Genomic DNA, 9360 nt, shown 5'->3' on the forward strand with positions numbered 1-9360 from the left:
CATAGAAGGAGGAAGCAATCTGCATGATAAAAACCCTTGCCATTCCCGCCTGCCCCCTCAAAAAAGATGTCCATGTCTAAAAATAATTTATTTTCTTTTGTTAATAGCTTCCTTGCCCCACCCGTCTTCCTATAAAATCCTTTTGTCTTGTACAACACAGAGGTCCCTTCTAGTTGCTAGATAGGATGCTGCCAGATTCATGAATCAATTAACAAAGCCAATTAGATCTTCAAATTTACTCAGTTTACTTTTGTTTTTTAACAAATGGTTTTCATAGGTTCTAGATACAAATCCCTTATCAGATATGATTTGCAAAAATTTTCCCCTACTCTGTGGGTTGTCTTTTCACTTTCTTGATCGTGTGTGTTTTGAAGCACTATATTTATAATTTTGATGAAGTCCATTGGGCCTATTTTTTCTTTAGTTGTATGTGCTTTTGTTGTCATATCTAAGAAACCATTGCCTAAATCCAGGTCAGAAAGATTTCATGCCTATGTTTTCTTTCAAGGGTTTTTTAGTTTTAGCTCTTACATTTAGGTTTTTGATCCATTTGAATTAATATTGTATATGGTATGAGGTAGGATTCCAACTGCATTCTTTTGCATGTGGATATCCAATTGCCCAAGAACCATTTGTTAGATTTTTTTTTCCCTCAATGAATTATTTCAGCACCCTTGTCAAAAAGCAATTTACCATAAATAGAAGAGTTTATTTCTGGATTCTCAATTCTATTGCATATGTCTGTCTTCATGCCAGTACCAAACTGTCTTGGTAACTGCAGCTCACTAATAATTTTTGAATTTAAGAAATGCAAGCCTTCCAACTTTCTATTTCTTTTTCAAGATTGTATTGTGTATCCCAGTTTCCACAACAGAACTGATATGTGAATTTTAAGACCAGTTTATCAAGCTCTGCAACCAGATCAACTAGAATTTCATAGGGATTGTACTGAATTTGTAGATCAATTCGGGGAGCATTGCCATCTTAACAATATTAGGTATTCTTATCCATGAGCATAGGATGTCTTTCCGTTTATTTAAGTCTTCTTTAGTCTCTTTCAACAATGTTTTGTAATTTTTCAAAGTTTCAGTTTTACACTTCCATTGTTAAATTTATTCCTAAGTATTTTATTCTTTTGGATGCTATTGTAAATAGACTTTTTAAAAATGTATTTCCTTTTTGGTTTGCTAATTGCTACTGTATAGAAATAAAACTGATTTTTGTTTATTGTTCTTATATACTGCAACCTTGTTAAACTTTTCATTAGATCGAATAGTTTCCTAGTGGATTCTTTAGCATTTTCTACATATAACATCATGCCATTTGCAAATAGAGATAGTTTTACATTTTAAAGAAACTAATTCATTTGTTTTTATGGAAATGTAAGCAAAAATAAAGAGTACAGTATTTAGTTTCGGACAGTAATTCCCAAAATGTATTTTGTGGAATACATATTCTTGGGATGTAATAACTCCTAAAAGTTTTTGGTTGTGAAATAAGTTTAAGAAACAATGCACTAAACAAAATTAAGTAAGTTTGCATAGTGTATGACTGCTCAGAGTTGTTAATATTCTCCTGTGCACTGAAACTCTCCCTGAGTAGTAGTACAATATATAGTTTTTCCTAAATTTGACCAGAGAAATATTTGGAACACTGTCTCCTCGAATTACATACACAACACATTTTGGGAAATTGATAGCACTAAACAATTAACTAAGCACTTGTTGTGACCAGGCAGTTTACCAGGAGCTCTGGATGGACAATGAACTAAGAGAGGAACACTTACCAAATTCATTATGATAATGAATGAGTCTGATAATGAATCAGGTATTCAGTAAGAATACGCATTACTCATCAAGATCACAAGAGTTCATACAGAATAGTTCTTATTGAAATCAAAACCTGGTACTCACCTTGAACCTAAAGATTTATGTGGGGCATCAAAACAAAGAACATTTACACATTGAAGAGAGATGTTTCAGCTCATGAAATGGCTCCAGCCAGTTGTCTGTGTGCTTGGCAGTCCATCCGCAACCCTGCATAGACCCAGAATTTTAAAACAAGAAAAAGTTTTTAACATTAATCCCTAGTGTATTTTTTAAGCTCCAGTTAAAACAAGGTTCAAAACAATTTCTGAGAACTAGACAATATTAAAATAACAGCAAGTCTTTTGATAGATAACCTACATTAATAAATACAAGATTTAGACTATACCTTTAAGGAACAAAGAATAATTTTACAACTGACCACCAACAAGAATTCATTCAGACATATTGTTGAGATAAGGTAAATTAAGGAATCCTACCATCTCCTTACCTCTTCTTAGAATTTTTTCCTAGTCTATAACTTGTACCCGCTTCTCAAGATTAACTGCTTTTTACAAATCCTTTCATTTCACATCCTCAAGGTATATCCCCCCCAACACACACACACACACACACACACACACACACACACACACACACACACACACTTCTCCAAATTTTTGAATGAATGAGAGAGAGAGGGAAAGAGAGGGGGAGAGAGAGAGAGAGAGAGAGAGAGAGAGAGAGAGGTGGGGAATTTTCACCAGCTATAGAAGGACTTGGAAACTGTTTGGAGAGACAAGCTGGCTTCTGAATTAAGGGTTTCCAGAGAACAAGTGAGTCTGAGTCCAGAGTAAATTATTAATAAAAGAATCCTCCTATTGATAGCAATAAGAAAGTCCCCTCACCGCCTTTAATCTCCCCAGTAAAAAAGCTATTTCTTTATCCGATGACCTGGTGGCTGATCCCCCACCTTCTCCCTTCATGCCTTCACAGGATAATTTTCACGCTAGAAGGCTTAGATTCTCAGGAGAGTCCGGAAGGGCAGGCCTGGGCTAGGGGCACAAGTAGTAAAGGCTTCTTCCAACAGCCAGAGCTTATGGAACCCTAAAAAAGGAGGCTCATTACTCCCGTGTGTGAGTCTTTGTGGGTCTCCCCATTGCCCTGGAATGGTAAATGTGGCAATAACGTTAACTCTCAAGTCCTCAGAAGCAAGACCTAGTCATCACTCACCGCGGCGCTCGGCGCTCGCTCGGAGTCGTTGGGGACCGAGACTGGTTGCTAAGGACGCTGTGAGAGTCTCTCTTCTGACCAAGTTTAGCCAATCAGGACCTGTAAATTCAATTCCACCCTCCCTTCCCCGCCTTCGCCACATCTGTGTACAGTTTCGAACGAAGAGATGCAATGATGTGCAAACGACCTTTATTAGCTTTAACATACAGCCATAAAGCACATAGTAATGATTTGTTTTAATAGTGCACATACGTTAGATATCCGGATATCCGGCCAGTAGCTGCTGCCAGAAGTGATGGGGCAGTTCTTTAGTGTCCCCTCAATGTCTAAATGCCTCTTCCAAAGTCTCACCCCCCCAAAAAAAAAATCTAAAACAAAAAATAAAAATATGATTAGCAAAGATACTCCCTGGGAACGCCCTGGGAACTCCTGTGACTCCTCTCCTGAATATTTCACGCCCATATTCAAATATAATCCTAAATTTTCTTCAATCCGTCGCAGTCGCTCTCCTTCTGGGCCTGTCCCCTCACACATTTTGAAAATATATTATCTTTCTTTTAATAAAAATATAATAATAATAAAATGAAAAGAAAAACAGCTTGCTATAAAAGGGTTACTACGTCTTTTAACCAAATTGCTGTTCGTAAGCTTCCTTTACACATAAAATCTAGACCTGCCAGTGTCCTCTGCAACTAGGATGGTGGGTAAACAAAGCATCCAGGGTGTCCTGTATGTACTAACCACAAGGGGGCTCATTTCAATACAAAAGAATGCCTATATTTAAAGGTATCATCCGATAAAATTTTCTAACTCAAATCCTTGTAAAATCCCTTGTCTACCAATGGGATAGCAACTTCAAATAGTCTACAAATTTTTACAAGTGTTTTACTATGTGGAAGGGCAATTCTGATTAAATGGAAAGCTAAAGTACAGGGATTATCCTGGTAAAATAACTTGCCTTTAAAAATTCAGAACTTTAAAAGAAAATAATTTTTCTCCATAATATGAAAATCAGTTGATTCTATGGAGCATTTACAGAAACAAGGAGCTACCCATGAATTCTATAGGGAAGATAACTAAAGGACATGTTTACATAAGGAAGAATTCACAAATTCTTCCCCTATACCTGTATATTTTAAAATTAAACCACTCAAAATATTAAACCATTCAAAGGGCAGATTACTTAGACATTGATCAAAATTAAGAACTCAAAAATGTAGCAGTTGGGACTGTAAAGAACTGGAACCAGGTATACCTAAACAATTAGTAAGTTTCCCTTGGCTACAAAATGAAATGGCAACTTTTTTGAAAGAGATGATATATCTATTACTTATATAATCCAAATTTAAAATAGTGAAGTATGAGAAAGGAGTAGGGATACTTCTCAATTTTCATAAAGAAGTGTAAAATAAAGATGTTTCACTATTGTGGGTTGGGGAGAATTCAGTTAGATCAACTCACACTACACTAAATGATGGATCTCAACAAATATAAATATATAACTTGTTTTTGGAAAAGAGTACTTAGTGGCATAAATATAGACCTAAACAAATAGAATATCATGAATCCTTGAAGGAAATATCTCATAGAATAAAAAAAAAAGTCTAACCTCTTAAAGTTACCATATAAGTTTTATGCAAGTACATTTCAAATCCCAAAGTGTGTGTGTGTGTGTGTGTGTGTGTGTGTGTGTGTGTGTGTGTGTTTTAGGAGAGTCAAAGTGAAGAATGAAATGGTTTTAAAATTCATTTGGAAGAATAAATGACAGATTAGCCAAGAAAATTTTGAAAAAGTAGTATATGTGAAAGGGTTTGGCTTACTATATATTAAAACTTACTGTGAAACTTTTATTGGTCTATATTTATATTTTAGAAATAAAATATATTCCTTCAAATTCCATCCTTGAAAATGGTATCTAGTTGCATCACAGTGACTTGCACAGAGTAGGTATTTAATAAATATTGCTGTGTAAATTCTTGAATAAAAATGTAGATGGTTTTCATTTTATTCTGTGAGCTGAATTAATTCAGCGTCAGAATTTGAGTCAAGTATTAATATAAATAAATGACCTGCTTGGTCTGTACTTTTGTTTGGCAGGTCATATCACTCTGTGTCAACTCTTAAAAACTGTCAAAATAGTCTGCTATTCTTCACTTATATTTTGAAGAATGACTGAATGAATAATGGCTAGACTTTTTAAAATATTTATTAAACGATTTCATGATTATTAATATTTCTATCATATGATTATTTTCAAAGAAAACTAATACTTCTACTCTATTTGCTAAGGAAAAAAGGTCACAAATATCATCTATATCATTCTATTAATAATTGTGTGAAAATTTTCCTGGTTATTAATTTTTAGTTCCTACAATATCCTCTATCAATTGTTATTCAATGGTTTAATTACGGTGATTTTAAAACATGAACACAAATTATTTGATAATTCTACCCTCAAAAGGTGGAGCCAAATCCTATCCTCTTGAGAGTGGAGTTGGATTTACTTGTAGAAAGAAGAATGTGGCAGTGTGGCTTCCTCTCTCTCTCCCTCTCTCTCTCTCTCTCTCATTTGCTTGGGGAAGACACCAGCTGTCATACCGTGAAGACACTCAAGAAATTATATGGGGAGCTGTATGTGACAAGGAATTGAGACGTGACAACAACAAGCAAGAAAAGAAGGTATTCTTTCCACAATTAGCTGAGTGAGAAATCTTGGAAGTAAATCCTCTAGTCTCCCTCAAACCCAGTGGAAGCTTGACCACAACTTCATGAGAGACCCTGAGCCAGAACCACTCACCTAAGCTACATTCAAATTCTTGAACAACTGAAATTTGAGATAATAAATGTTGTTTTAAGCTATTTGATTTGAGGGTAACTTGTTATGCTATGATGGATAACTAATGCAAATATACTGTTACTCTAATAAAATGCATATTGGCCACTTGTTGGGAAAATTTCACAGGATCTAGAATCCAAAGAAAGGCTGAGAAAGCCATCATTACATCAACAGTTTATTGATGTAACTCCAGGGGAAACTGCCTTATATACTTGCCTAGGACAGCTCAAGGGCCTGTACCAGGAACCAGCATACCTGCGGCTTAGAGAAGGGGTTAGACAGTCTCTAAGGAGATTTACAGGAAGCCATCTCTGTTCTGTCCTGGATCTAGCTGGAGAGTCCAGCTGTGGTCACATCACTGAAGTCTCTCCTCCAATCACTCTTTTTAAATACTGGAAAGAAGTACATGTTTCAAGTTCTGTGTTTAGCTTAAACTAGTTTGAAGCTATACACTCTGGACCATTTCTGCATCATTGTTTTAGAAAGATTTTGAAGAAATACTGGAAAGCAGGACTTTGATAGTGCTCTAGAGACTGCTACAGATTTAGTAATCTAGAGACATATTTATTGCTGTGTCCCATAATGGAATCCATTCTATTGATTTTTTTTCTAGAATGAGTTTTCTTCTAAACAGAAACAAACAAACAAAAAAAAAAAAGAATCTATTTTAGGATATTTAGAAATTCGCAGTAAAAAATAAAATTCATGCCAACCTACACCCAGATATAACGTAATTTTATCATTTTGACATATATCCTTTTGTGTGCATACCTTTACTATTATTTTTACAAAAGCAAAATCATACTTAATCGTTTTAAATTTGACATTCATACTTTCACTGTAATTTAATATCTATTTCTGATGTAATCTTTAAACACGCTGACTCTTCTCACCTCCTTCACCATTATCACGCTAGATCAAATCACGGCTATCTCTTGCCTCAGCAGTTTACAATGGCCTGCTTAGCATAGGAGGTTTCCACCTTTGCCCCATACAGAGGCCAGTTTTACCTTTCTCAGTCATCATCAAGGTCACCTTACTCCTCTTAAAAAACAAACATAAAACTAAATTCTTGTCCACCACCGACAAGGCCCTGCAAAATTTGGCCCCTACCTTCTTTTGAGCTCTTAGTGAGCCCTTGCTCACAGGCTACCTAGTTTGTCATCAGGACCTTACACTTACCTCTGCCTTGAAAATTTTTCTCCCACTTATTCACACATGGCTCATTCCCTCACTTTATTTAGGTTTGGTTCAAGATCACCTCCTACGAGAGGGCTTCCTTGACCACCCAATCTAAACACTTTGCAACTATAACTTAATTTTTTAATATATAGTATGTGTCATTGTCTGTATTATATGTTTGTTTCATCATTTCACACGATATATTTGTTGTCTCCCAACTAGAATGTCGGTTCCAACAACACAGGGACTTAATCTGGCTTATCCATCACTCTATCCTCATTACTTAGAATAGCACCTGGCACAGGCAGGTGTTCAATAAATATATTTTGATTAAAGACTACCTGGATGTACCATTTTAATAATTAATGAATAATAATATTTGACATTTAGAATCCTGACAATTTTTCCTATTGTGAGCAGTTATGTCATGAACATGTGCATAAGGAACTATGTACATCCTTATATTGGTTTTCTAAGATTTAGGAGTCAAAAGATATGATCATTTTTATGGTTTTTGATATGTATTCCCAAACTGCCTTCCATCAAAAAGTTGTTATATTTTATACCACTCCAGAAATGAAGGAGAGCTACTTTCTTCTCACCTTGCATGACATTGTACATTTACCTTTTAAACATTATCATTGTTATAGGGGAACGATGGTTATTATTTAAATGTGCCTTCCTTCAATTACGAGAGGGTAGGCATTTGTTCATTTAACTCTTATCCATTTACATTTCATTTCTATGAATTGCTTCTTTATGCCCTTTGCTCATATTTTACTGATTTTCCCTTATTGGTAAGAGTTCTTTTTTTACAATAAAGTGACATATTGTCTAAATCATTTTAAAATGTAATTTTTTCCCCCCCGTTTCTGACTTGTCTTTCAATTTTGAGTACTATGTTTTTCCTTTTCGGCTTACCATGTAGAAATTGAAAATGTCAAATTGATTAGTCTTTTCTTACATGGCTTTTGACTTTGCTGTTACTTTATAGGAAGTTTTCCAATTCACTATTTAAAAAGTATTCATCCATTCTTTTCTTCCAACATTCAATATTTAACAAATAAAGGAAATATACAATATAAAATAGCTGGAATTTATTTGGGCGTGAGCTGTGAGGTGGGGCTATTATTGATGCCCCCTCAACTGGCTACCCAGACCTCCTTCTTTTAACGATTGATCCTTTCTCCACTGACATGTTAAATTGTGAGATGAAGTTGTTTTTATATTAAAAGAACACACACACTTTTTTCTCTGTTTCTTTTAATAAACAATAAAGTTTTGGACCTGAGCCAATCCCATCCGGGAGCCAATATTCCTAAGGCACAGAGAAATATTTTTTATTGCTATGTCCTGTAACTCATTTAATATTGGTAACCCAGTAATTTGGTATTAGTACTCAAGTAATATCAGATACACTACTTAAGGGAGAGGTTCAATAAATTTGCCCAAACCACATCACAATCCAGTTTAAGAATGTCAGTCCAGTCAAGATGAAGTTCATTATCCCTTTAAGTAAAGGTTCGGTTCTGGAAGATTGAGAATAGTGCGTCAGGGTTCTCTTACGAAAGCCCTGGGAATCCGGAGCTCCAGTGGAAAACAAGGGACACAGGAAGAACCCATGCTAGGCTCAATCAGATCTAGGGAGAGGGACTCTGTCCGAAGAGCCCATTGAGCTAATGAAAACAGGTAGTAGGGTCATTTTAAATTTTCAACTAGGGTCTAGATTTTTAACTATCACTGGTTAAATACCCTGAGTAATTTAGATGCACCAGAAAAAACAAAAACTACAGAAAACGATTTATGGTTTTTTTGTGGCCTTAGAAAAACAAAATGGTTAATTCCTAAATCCCGGAGCAGTTTATATTCGTGGGGGGAGCGGGGAAGGGGAAAGGAAGCGGGGAGTTTTCTCCCCGGATGTCCTTTTTTAATGCTTGTTTTAGCCGTCCCTACTACCTTTGCGTTCATTGGGCCGAACCAGATCTCTCAGATTTTACCCAAAACTTTGAGGAAAGCAAAGCAGACATAACGTTACCAGCACTCCGCACTTGTAACCGCTAATAGCTCCCTTGTGGCAGGAGAGGCACTCGCCAAGTGAGAAAAGAAAAGACCGAAATCTGGGGCCTTTGTGTGGAGTGGGTCATTTCTGGCCGGGATCTCAGCGAGTCAACTCCAAAGGCGCGTTAGTTATATTTCCTTATGAAACATTTTTATTCGACCTCCTCTCGTCCTGGCCGCAGCTCCCACCCCAATTTCCTTACGGCGTTTCTTTGGTACTGGTTGCATGAACCCTACAGTCATCTT

At 35.9% G+C, this 9360-nt stretch overlaps 1 protein-coding gene across 4 annotated transcripts in view; it reads right to left on the reverse strand.

The window, feature by feature from the left end:
• The window catches only part of TMEM232 (transmembrane protein 232), a 173200-nt gene extending 164059 nt beyond the window's left edge, over positions 1–9141 (reverse strand). For 2 of the 4 annotated variants that reach the window (XM_033110578.1, XM_033110574.1), the window contains exons 1-2: positions 3039–3133; positions 1914–2036 (exon numbers count right to left, since the gene is read on the reverse strand). The gene's annotated coding sequence lies outside the window, so the exon portion shown is untranslated. Of the gene's footprint in view, positions 1–1913; positions 2037–2713; positions 2849–3038; positions 3134–9091 lie in introns of those variants that run through there. The other 2 variants (XM_033110575.1, XM_033110576.1) reach the window with 2 other exon arrangements.
• Between the last annotated feature and the right edge of the window lie 219 nt (positions 9142–9360).

The sequence above is a fragment of the Rhinolophus ferrumequinum genome, chromosome 7 (assembly GCF_004115265.2).
Source record: "Rhinolophus ferrumequinum isolate MPI-CBG mRhiFer1 chromosome 7, mRhiFer1_v1.p, whole genome shotgun sequence".
NCBI classification, from domain to species: domain Eukaryota; kingdom Metazoa; phylum Chordata; class Mammalia; order Chiroptera; family Rhinolophidae; genus Rhinolophus; species Rhinolophus ferrumequinum.